Source organism: Adiantum capillus-veneris, chromosome 6 (genome assembly GCF_014529385.1).
Source record: "Adiantum capillus-veneris isolate H3 chromosome 6, ASM1452938v2, whole genome shotgun sequence".
Classification (NCBI taxonomy): Eukaryota; Viridiplantae; Streptophyta; class Polypodiopsida; order Polypodiales; family Pteridaceae; genus Adiantum; species Adiantum capillus-veneris.
The window spans coordinates 155,989,477-156,001,227 of NC_140936.1; positions in this window are offsets into that span (position 1 = coordinate 155,989,477).

An 11,751-nucleotide genomic window follows, 5' to 3' on the forward strand; every position below is an offset into this window, starting at 1 on the left:
TTGCTTCTAGTCAAAACAGCCCACAACTTCCTTGCCACTCCCATGTTGAGCGTATCCTGATTGCAATTGGGAAAGCGTCCCTGTGTTGCGTCCAACAAAAAGTATTCAGCCAGCATATTCCATCCAGCTATCGTGGAGCTTGGGCTTGGTACGTACAAATCCTTCTTTTGAGCACACACTTTTATTGCATATAGAAAAGGAAAACTCCTCAATTTCAGGAATGGCATCACATTTGGCTTACGTATCGACCAAAGCACTGCCAAGCTCATGTTGCATCCAACAAAAACGGTTGAGAGCTCCCTCTTGCAGGGCATAGTCTCTACAAGAGCACTCCAAGAGACTTTGTATGGCGAGAGACCCTTAGTATGCATATGGTTAAAACATCACAGAGCTTCCTTGCCACAACCATACTACACATATCCTGCTATCAATACACTCAAAGTGATGAGATTCTAGAGATTATGACCATAGAGAACTTTTCATCATTCTCCAATAGTCTCTAACTAGCAATCTCATTGAGAATTCTCTCAGTCCCAAGCACATTGAATAGTCTCTCCGATCTCATCGAAAATTCTCTCACCCATGTCAAAGCAAAATAGCCTTCAAAGTGCAAGCAGCATGTGTGAATGCATTTGAACAGAAGAAAGGCTTTTCCTTCGTATTTGGTTAAAACATCCCATATCTTCCTTGCCATAGCCATGTTTTTGACGACTCGTCATGCTCTTCATGTCTACGCTTGATTTGTGTTGCGAGTATTGCTTCTCCCCTGGAGTTATTAGTGGGTTTTTCGCCTCTCTATGGATATTTTTTGGCACCACAATTGGCATACATATCAACCAACGTACACACTCACCACTATGATCCTAAATATGTGACTTTCTGAAGTGAAGCAACACAACTCACTGTTGACTTGGTGCACCTGCTTCTAGTTCACATGCATGAAGACCATGATGAGGACTAAAGCACTTTTTATGCTTTTTGAAGTGCACCACATCTGGCATACATATCGACCAACACAATGCCAAGCACGACATCTCTTTTCAAGAGCATCTTGCCCACATGCCTTCAAGATGCACACGCAGGTGATAGCGTATGGAGAAACGCCCTCACTTTGCACATGTTGAAAACAGCCAAAAGCTTCCTAGCTCGGCTCTTCTTGGGCATATCTTGCAATCAGTGTGTTCCAATAGACAACATCCCACATTTGGCATACATATTGACCAAGGCACTGCCAAGCACGACAATTCTTTGCAACAGTCCATGACTAACAATATCAGAGTGAATTTTTAAGCCCATATCGGCATCTTGCGTATAGCCACATGCCTTCAAGATGCATGCATATGTGATTGCATCTGGAGAGAGACCCTCGCTTTGCATCCGATGAGAATTGCCAAGAGCTTTCTAGCTCTTGCCTTGTGTTGCTTTGATCTAATAGCTTTCTTTTGGGACTTGAGTCTTTATTTGCAAGAGTAAGTAGTAGGTCCCATGCATGGCTACTTCTCAAAATAATAGAATCATCATTACTATGAGTTGACGTGATAAAAATTCTTTCACCGGAGCCATTGTCGATGGGAGAGGAAGGGATAGACAATTTTTTGCAACAACTCTTGGCTAACAATATCAAAGTGAATTTTTAAGCTCATATCAGCATCTTGCATAAAGCCACATGCCTTCAAGATGCACGCGAAGGTGATTGCATCTAGACAGAGGCCCTCACTTTGCATCCGTTAAAAATAGCTCCTGCTCTTGTGTGCATATCCCGCAATCAATTATTGCCGTTCCGAACAGTAAACTCCTAAAGAACCTTTTGTGCTTGTTGAAGTGTCCCACATTTTGCATACATATCGACCAAGGCAATGCCAAGCATGCCATCTCTTTTCCAGAGCATCTTGCATAGAGCCACATGCCTGCAAGATGCACACCCAGAGCTTCCTGGCCCGGACCTCGTTGAGCGTATCACTGCGTTCCAAAAGAAGACAACTCGTACCACATTTGGCATACATATCGATCAAGACATTGCCAAGCACGACAATTATTTGCAACAGACCCTGACTAACAATATCCGAATGAATTTTCTAGCTTCTCAGCCTCACAAATTCGACAAGTAATCCATAGATAGGGCCTTCTTATCTGGATGAGCCAAGGGTAGCTTTGGCCATGGCGTCTGCTGTCATCCGCACATGTGCACATATGAGAGGAAGCCTGTAATAACTCTATGAAGAAGCCAATTACTTGAATGGACATTATGGCCTTGACTCTTGAGTCCTCATCCTAGTCTTCGCAGTGGCATGCATCATTAGAGGCGGGCGTGTGTGGCAGACAGCTCGGATCAATAAAGCACGTGGATGTGAAGGCTTTTTTGTCAACGGAGAGAGGGAGAGGGAGAGAGAAGAAGAAGAAGAAGAAGAAGAGTATTTTAATGTCGTAGAAAACTATCCCAAGAGACGGATTTTCTATCAACGAGAGAGAGAGAGAGAGAGAGAGAGAGAGAGAGAGAGAGAGAGAGAGAGAGAGAGAGAGAGAGAGAGAGAGAGAGAGAGAGAGAGAGAGAGAGAGAGAGAGAGAGAGAGAGAGAACAACTGCAAAAGCCGTTATTTTTAACCAGGCCACGTGGATGAACCTCCAGCCAGAATTTAACCAGGCCACGGTGGACGAACCTCCAGCTGCTATTTTTAACGAGGCCACGTGGACGAACCTCCAGCTAGAGAGGGAGAGGGAGAGAGAAGAAGAAGAAGAAGAAGAGTATTTTAACGTCGTAGAAAACTATCCCAAGAGACGGATTTTCTGTCAACACGGGAGAGAGAGAGAGAGAGAGAGAGAGAGAGAGAGAGAGAGAGAGAGAGAGAGAGAGAGAGAGAGAGAGAGAGAGAGAGAGAGAGAGAGAGAGAGAGAGAGAGAGAGAGAGAGAGAGAGAGAGAAAACGACTACAAAAGCCGCTATTTTTAATTAGGCCACGTGGACGAACCTCCAGCCATAATTTAACCAGGCCATGTGGACGAACCTCCAGCCGCTATTTTTAACCAGGCCACGTGGACGAACCTCCAGCCAGAGAGGGAGAGGGAGAGAGAAGAAGAAGAGTATTTTAACGTCGTAGAAAACTATCCCAAGAGACGGATTTTTTGTCAACACGGGAGAGAGAGAGAGAGAGAGAGAGAGAGAGAGAGAGAGAGAGAGAGAGAGAGAGAGAGAGAGAGAAAATGACTACAAAAGCCGCTATTTTTAATTAGACCACGTGGACGAACCTCTAGCCAGAATTTCAAAAGCCGTTATTTTTAACCAGACCACGTGGACGAACCTCTAGCCAGAATTTCAAAAGAGGCTGCTACACTAACGAAGTAACCAGAAATCATACGAGAACCTAGTTTAGGTTTCACAATATCTAGCAAAAGCAGGGTATACAATGGAAGGAAACATTGGTTGCACACAACCTTGAAAAGTGGCCGCACTATCTGTAGCAAAGAGCAAGGTAATGAGGCGGAACGAGACCAGGAAAGTGTTATCGCTTGTCCACGGAAAGAGCATACAAGAATGAAATGTCACTACCAACCATGTGTGAATTCAAAGAATAAATGTCGGTAATACATTTAGTGGAGTTGATTAAGGCTATGGGAATTAATGATTTACTGGCCTTCGATTTTATGCATCCATAGCTTCCACGGTGGAACAACTCTATAGTTTAGAAGCCTTCGACGAGGAATTTACAATCTCTCTCTCTCTCTCTCTCTCAAATTAAGTAGTAGCTACGTGAACATTCATATACGTAGTAGATTTTTTAATGCATTATCTTGTTGTTGTTGTGTATGCTTCAATTTAGAATTGGCTTGCTGTTACTGCCTATGCTTGACTTGTGTGCGAGCATTGCTTTAGCGTTATGCCAATGCTTGACTGCTTCCGCTCATCCTCTTGCTCCATGTGCTTAACTTGTGTGTGAATACTGCTTGTTTTGCTATGAGTATGTCCTTGCCATATTTAGGCATGATCTACTCCAATCAGAAATGAACAGAAGGCATGCGAGAAATTGGTTTAGCGAAAACAACACAGGTTCCACAATATCTAGCAAAAGCAAGGTACACAACAGAAGGAAAGATTGGCTATACACGACCTCAAAGAGTGGTCGCATTGTATGTAGCAAAGTGCAATGTTAGCAAGAAAAATGAGATGAGGAAAGTGATGTCGCTTGTAGTCAATTTTCCATGAAAAGTGCATACAAGAATGAAATGTTACCACTAACTATGCCTGAATTCAACGAATAAATGTGGGCAATACATTTGTGGAGATGATTAAGGCTATGGGCGTTAATGATTTACTGGCCTTAGATTTATGAATCCACAGCCTCTACAATCTCTAATGTAGTCAACCATGGACCACCTCTAAGAAGTCAAGCATAGGCAACATCAGCATGATGAGAATGCTTCTCTTGTTCCGTTCATAATGCCCTTGTAGTCTATGCTTGACTTGTATGTGGATATTGCTTTAGCATGATGTTCATGCTTGACTTGTATGCAAATATTGCTTCTTTAGATTTTTCTATGGAATTGTCACCACTCTGCCAACTTGTGGATCTTGATTCATCATCATTCTCTTGCTACCGACACTTGACTTCATCATGCTCTTCGTGCCTATGCTTGACTTGTGTATGAGTATTGATTCTTGTTGGATATATCACAGTACTTGCCGCCACTCACTTGAAATAAAACTCATGGCATTTGACTCCTCATCATCCTCTTGCACCTTGTGGGTAACTTGTGTGTGAATATTCTTCTCTTGCTATGGGTATCTCCTCGCCATATTTAGGCAATATCTACTCCAACCAAAAACGAACAAAAGTCATGCAAGAAACTTGTTCAAGGAAAACAGCAGAGGTTTCACAATATCTAGTAGAAGTAGGGTACACAATGAAACGAGAGATTGGCTACACAGAACCTTGAAGAGTGGCCGCACCGTCTGTGGCAAAGAGCAAGGTGAGCAAGCAAAACAGACTAGGAAAGTGTTGTTGATTATCCATGAAAAACGCATACAAGAATGAAATGTTACCACCAACTATGCCTAAATTCAAAGAATAAATGTGGGCAAAACATTTGTGGAGCTTATTAAGGCTACGGGCATTAATCATTTACTGGCCTTTGATTTTATGTATCCATAGCCTCTATAGACTCTAATGTAAGCAACCATGGAGTAGCTCTAAGAAGTCAAGCATAGGAAACATTAAAATGATGAAAAGATCGAAATCTTTCATGCATCATGCCCTTGCTGTCCAGGCTCGACTTGTTTGTGGATATCGCTTCAACATGGTGCCCATGCTTGACTTCTATGCGAATATTGCTTTTCTACATTTTTCTATGGATTTGTCACCGCTCTCTTGATTCATCATCATGCTCTTGTTGCCTATGCTTGACTTCACCATGCTTTTTGTGCCTATGCTTGATTGTGTGTGAAAATTGATTCTTCCTTAATATATCAGAGTATTTTCCATTGATCTATTGATATAAAACTCATGGCATTTGAATCCTTATCATCCTCTTGCTACCTATGCTTGACTTGTGTGCAAATATAGCTTCTTCTTGGATATATTAGAGTATTTTCCGCTACTCTATTGACATAAAACTCGTTGCATTTGACTCTTCATCATCCTCTTGCTACCTACGCTTGTGCCAATATTACTTCTTCCTAGATATATCAGAATATTTATCATTGCTCTGTGACATAAAACTCGTGGCATTTTGCTATGTGACATAAAACTCGTGGCATTCGTCCTCTTGTTGCCTACACTTGAAAAACTCATGGCATTCATCCTCTTGCTGCCTACGCTTGGAAGCTATATTTGTTTCTAGTTATTGAGTCGCGTAAACCATGTTATGTTGGCTATGATCTCGTACTTAATGGCCTGGTTGTCTTGCCTATTTCTCACACACTGTTATAACCAGCTCAAGTTTAGCTTGTAAACATGAAACTTTCACCTTTCTCTTGTATTGATAGCTTTGTCGGCTAGCCAAATATGGGTGTCTCACTAATTTTATGCTTCTTCCACTCCAGCATGATGTTGCTCCCCTGTTTTTGCCATGGGATCTTCCCAAGGACGATTCAACTCATATGGGATGGAATGAAGCATGGTCCTTTGGTGATGCTCTCCGCTCTCTCCTCTTTGTAGCTAAAGTAGATTGTGTCATCATCTGCATTTTTTTTTACAATTTCCACAAGTGACATGCCAATTTTGTACCTTTTTAGCTACTCATCTTACAATATCTTAGGCGAACTCATTCTCTTTAATTGTTGTTCAAAAGAGCCATTTTCATCATGATCATCCTCTTTGATGATAATCCCGATAAACTCTTTCCTTAGTTGTTGCTTGGTTTCCTCTCTCTCTCTCTCTCTCTCTCTCTCTCTCTCTCTCTCTCTCTCTCTCTCTCTCTCTCTCTCTCTCTCTCTCTCTCAGACAATGTAACAGATTCACCACTTTTGTATCAGTTTCGTCTCATAGGTCATTCTGGCCTTTTGAAGACGTTAATATAACATTTCATTTCTCTCTCTCTCTCTCTCTCTCTCTCTCTCTCTAACTTTCTAACTCTCTTAATGCTCTTCTTACCTATGCTTGACTTGTGTGCAAATATTGCTTCTTCTTAGATCTATCAGACTATCTGCGACCGCTCAGCTCACATTAAACTCATGGTATTTGACTCCTCATCGTCCTCTTGCTGCCTATGCTTGCCTTGTGTGGGAATATTGCTTTCTCGTGGATATATCAGAGTATTTGTTGCCACTCTGTTGACATTAAACTTGTGGCATTTGACTACTCATCATCCTCTTGCTGCCTACCCTTGTGAAAATATTGCTTCTTCTTGGACACAGCAGAGTATTTGCCACTACCCTGTGACATAAAACTTATGTCATTCGACTCTTCATTGTTCTCTTGCTGCCTTTATGTGAAATCTATATTTGTCTCTAGCATCGAGTTGGTGTAGACCATGTTATGTTGTCTATGATCACCCAGTTAATGGTATGGTTGTCTGGTTCTCATGCTATAACCAACTCATTTTCAGCTTGTAAATGGGAAGCTTTGTCTTTTCTCTTGTATTGATAGCTTTGAATGTTGGCCAAATGTGGGTGTCTCACTAATTTCATGCCTTTTACACTTTGGCATGTCATACACATCTTCAAAAGCATTTGCAGTGAAACAATGTATGCAGGAAATGGTAAGCTATTGACCACTTCCATGAGGCATGCCAAGTGCACGCCCAAAAGGCTACACAGGCCTGCAAGAAGGAAAGGCATGTGTAAGGGGATATATTGGCTAGCAGCAGTTGCCAACCTACTACTAGGTATTCATCACCTCTCTCTCTCTCTCTCTCTCTCTCTCTCTCTCTCTCTCCCTCTCTCTCCCTCTCTCTCTCTCTCTCTCTCTCTCTCTCTCTCTCTCTCTCTCTCTCCGTGTGTGTGTGTGTCCACGATTTGGGTAGTGCGTGATCTTGCTATGACCATCGTTCCAACTCTTGGCGTGGCTGGTAGCTTCTGGAAACATAAGTGCCAATGTTTCTTCCAATGATGGAGATGGAATTTAGGAGCGGCCAAGGGTGTGGCTAGGATGTGGACATATGCAAAGGTTGAAGCCATGAGGAGAGAGGTGGACACATTGGCGGTGCTATTTGTGGGCAGGCATAGACACCACTAAGGGATGAGATGGATAAGGTGTCACAGTCAGAGGCAAGCACAGGCAAGGGACCTAAATAAATAGCAAGAGCCATAGGCGGTTGTGATGAGGCATGCATTGGCGACATTTGTCAGGCCTACGGTAGGATCACCGAGGGAGGGCCGGGGGGGGGGGGGCTACTCTATGCATGCATGTACAAGGGGCTTCCTAAAATAGGGACTTGGGGTTTATATAGGGGCAAGGATGGGTGGAGATTAGCATGTAGTAGTTCCTCTGTCCTTTCACCGGGAACCAAGTTTGGGTCCACGTGATTGTCGCTCGCGATCGCAGTTTTTAGGTTGTTTTTCATAGAACTAGTCGTGGAGGGATATTCAAAATCTTGAGAGCTTTTTTAGCAAGTGTCTTGGGTTATAATCCCCCTTTCAAAGTTGTTTGTTCCCTCATAAATGTGTTCTGAGCTGCATAGAGAAAAGTACTCTACGGACGCCTTAAGATATACCAAGTGTGTTTTTTCTTGTTTTTGCTTACGATAAGAGATTCTTTCACAGATCTACATGTCGGCCAACATTATATGGATCTTTCATGTAGTGTTTGTTGCACAACAACCTCTAAGTGTTTAATTTTTCACCCTCGCTCTTGCATTCACGTGCATGTAAACAAATATGTTGTGAATTCAAGAACTTTCGTGTTGAGACTTTCATTTATGCACATGCGGTTTCTTCACCTCTTGTGATCTGTTAGTTTGTAAGCATAAGAATGCTTTATTTTTTTGATGAGACATGCATGTGCATGTTCTCCTCTCACAAAGAATTTTTGCAAAGCTACACGCTCATGTATCGCATGCACACAGTTTGTTTATGTTTTTCTAAGTTTCATGGAAACTTGGAAGAGGTAGTGAGTAGATTTGTGTGTCAAAGCACCCCTGTTTTCATTTGCACCTTTTTATGTGTGCATGGCATGCTCTTTGTGTGCATGGAACCAATGCTTTCTACACATCTCCATATGTATGACACATCCATGCAAAGTTGAAGCAATGAAAGTTTCCATGATGCATTCATCAAGCTTTGTGATGCTAATGGTAAGTACATTTAATTTATGATGTTAATGGCCTATCAAGGCATTTTTTGGGTTCTTATGCAGACCACCCAAAATGTTCATAAGGCAGCCACGCAACCGTTTTTCAAAGGGAATCCCTTCTAAGGCTTGGCCATTCACAATGAAAAGATTTCCAAGTGGAGCAAGCTTTCCAAGAGGGCATAATTCCTATTATGCATATTTTATGATTTTATTGCCAAGGAGCCAGCTAGAACCCATTATGTCATCAAGGTTCTACAATGAATATCTTGTTAGATATTGCTCTCCTCCATTTGACATGGGATATTCCCTGAATCAAGCACAAAGAGAGTCTTGCATCATGAAGGCCCTGATTTTGAGGTTGCTCCCTTGTTTCTGCCATGGGATCCCAACAACTCCTTTCCAAGATGTTTCTTGATTCTCATAAACTGCTCTAAATAGCTCATTTTCTATTCTCTATGTTTGAGGTTGAGAGAGAGAGAGAGAGAGAGAGAGAGAGAGAGAGAGAGAGAGAGAGAGAGAGAGAGAGAGAGAGAGAGAGAGAGAGCTATTTGGAGCTCTACCTTGATTCTCATCTCCACTAGGATGCGTGCAAAAACTTGGCATCTCTCTGGTCAATGTTCACTGGTTCTCAACTCTTTTTAGAATTCCATTATTTACTCAGTCAAGGGATTTTGGGAGACTATTAGTATTGAAGAGTTTCCTTGACTGATTTCTTAATATCAAACTAATTTGTGATCATTTTTATTTGAAGTTTAAAACATAGTAAGGTACACATCCGCATGTTTTCCTGCTAAATAGTGGCAGAGACGGTGCAAGTTAGAGAGAGAGAGAGAGAGAGAGAGAGAGAGAGAGAGAGAGAGAGAGAGAGAGAGAGAGAGAGAGAGAGAGAGAGAGAGAGAGAGAGAGAGAGAGAGAGAGAGAGAGAGAGATTGCCCGAGTCAAAAGGTTGGAATAGCTACAAATGGGCCCTATAGCGTCCCATGGGGAAAGTAGCTATGACAAAGGCCATGTTCCATGGAGGGCCTTGAGAGAGAGCCTTTATCATGGAATGCTTATTTCATGGACAAGGAGTATCGATAACTTGGAGAGAAAACTCACATGAATTTTTCAACAAATGAGGTTGATCACTAGATGCAGTAAAGACTCAACTGGTCTCCTGGACTACCTCCAAAAGATTGTATTGTAATCTTGAAGCTAATGTAGAGATGGTGCTGCTCAGTCTCACTTACAACACAATCCACTAAACTTGGTAGTTCAATCCATTTAAAGGGCAACAGTGCATGGGTTACTTGAGTTTCTTCTAACTAATTTTCAGTGCAACAATGTATGCAGGAAATGATAAGCTTCTAGGAGGCATACAAAGGGCACACCCAAAAGGCTACACGAGCTTGCAACAAGCAAAGGCATGTGTATGGAAGGGGGTATATTGGCTAGCAGTAGTCGCCAGCCTACTACTAGGTATTAATCACCTCTGTGTGTGTGTGTGTGTGTGTATCCCCTATTAGGGTCGTGCATCATCTTTCTATGGACATCGTTGCAACTATAGGCGCGGCTCACAACCCGTAGAAATACACGTTCCAATGTTGCTCCCAGTGATGCAAGTGGCTACCATAGTTGCGAAGCTCCACTTTAGATGTGGGGAGTAGGAACCAACATGGTAGCATCAACAAACACAAGGACAATCATGATGGAATTTAGGGGCGGCCAAGGGTGAGGCTAGGACGTGGATATATGCAACGGCTGAAGTCACGAACTGAGAGGTGGATACACTAACGACACTATTTGTGGGTAGCATAGACACCACTGGGGGATGGGATGGACAAGGTATCACATTCATGCAAGCATAGATAAGGGGCTTGAATAGATAAGGGGCTTGAAGGAATAGTAGGAGCCGTAGGTGGTGGTGGTGGTGCATGCACTGGCGACAAATTTCAAGCCTAAGGTAGGACGGACGTATTTTCATGGCAAGAATTTTCAGGCAAGGGCTTTCTTGGAATTCAGCGAGCAGACTCCAAAAAGATTCTTTCTCTCTGTCAACCCTTGAGAGTTGATCCCTTGGCGAACACACCTTGATCAAAATAAGGGAGCCAATGAGCTCAAACATTCATTATTTGAAAATCTCACTCTTTTCCTCCTCTCTCTTGCACACCCATACACAATGACAAAAACACACTCGAATCATTACACACACACACATACGCACACACAATCTCTCTCTCTCTCTCTCTCTCTCTCTCTCTCTCTCTCTCTCTTTCAAATATCATAATTTATGTTGAGCAACAAGTTTATCGACCCAACCAAAAATGGTACACTTGAATCATTCACAACAAACAAATTTTAAGGGTTTGCAAACCAAAATAATCCAAACCAACTTTGCCTGATAAATCAATGGATGAACAACATTGAAAGATTGGTGAAACATACCCATATAAACTAATATTGAAAGGCTTGAAAGTAAACATCTTAATTGAAACAACAACCACAAAAAGCTAGATATGGATTGAAACAAAATACTATAATATTGCCAAATGGCTACAACTTCATGGGCTTATTGTTTTAACACTAGCTTACAGTGGGAAAATCTAGTCGTCATCGCTAGTGTCATCTAGTCGGAAAATCTAGGGTCATGGATTTAATTGTTCTAACACTAGATTACAATCGAAAAATTTAAGTCATCGCTCGTTGGTGTCATCATCATTGTCATTGCCGCCGGTGTCATCGTCATTGCCATTATCATTGTCATCATCTTCATTGTTTCCATTGTTGGGTCCATTGGCTTGTCCCTGTGAAGCAATGTATGTCAACCACACTTCTACCCAAACCTCCACATGCCTCTCGAAGGCTGCACACTCGTGTGGGGTACGATATCCGTGTTTTCCCCAAAGCATTATTGCATTGTGGGCAATAACAACAACTTGCTTGACATCCTCTTTGGTTGTGTGTGCATTTTCATCAAGCTCATACATAGCATTAAATAGGGACTGTGGCATCATCGATTGCATGAAAAACATTTGTGTTGTTGCATGCAC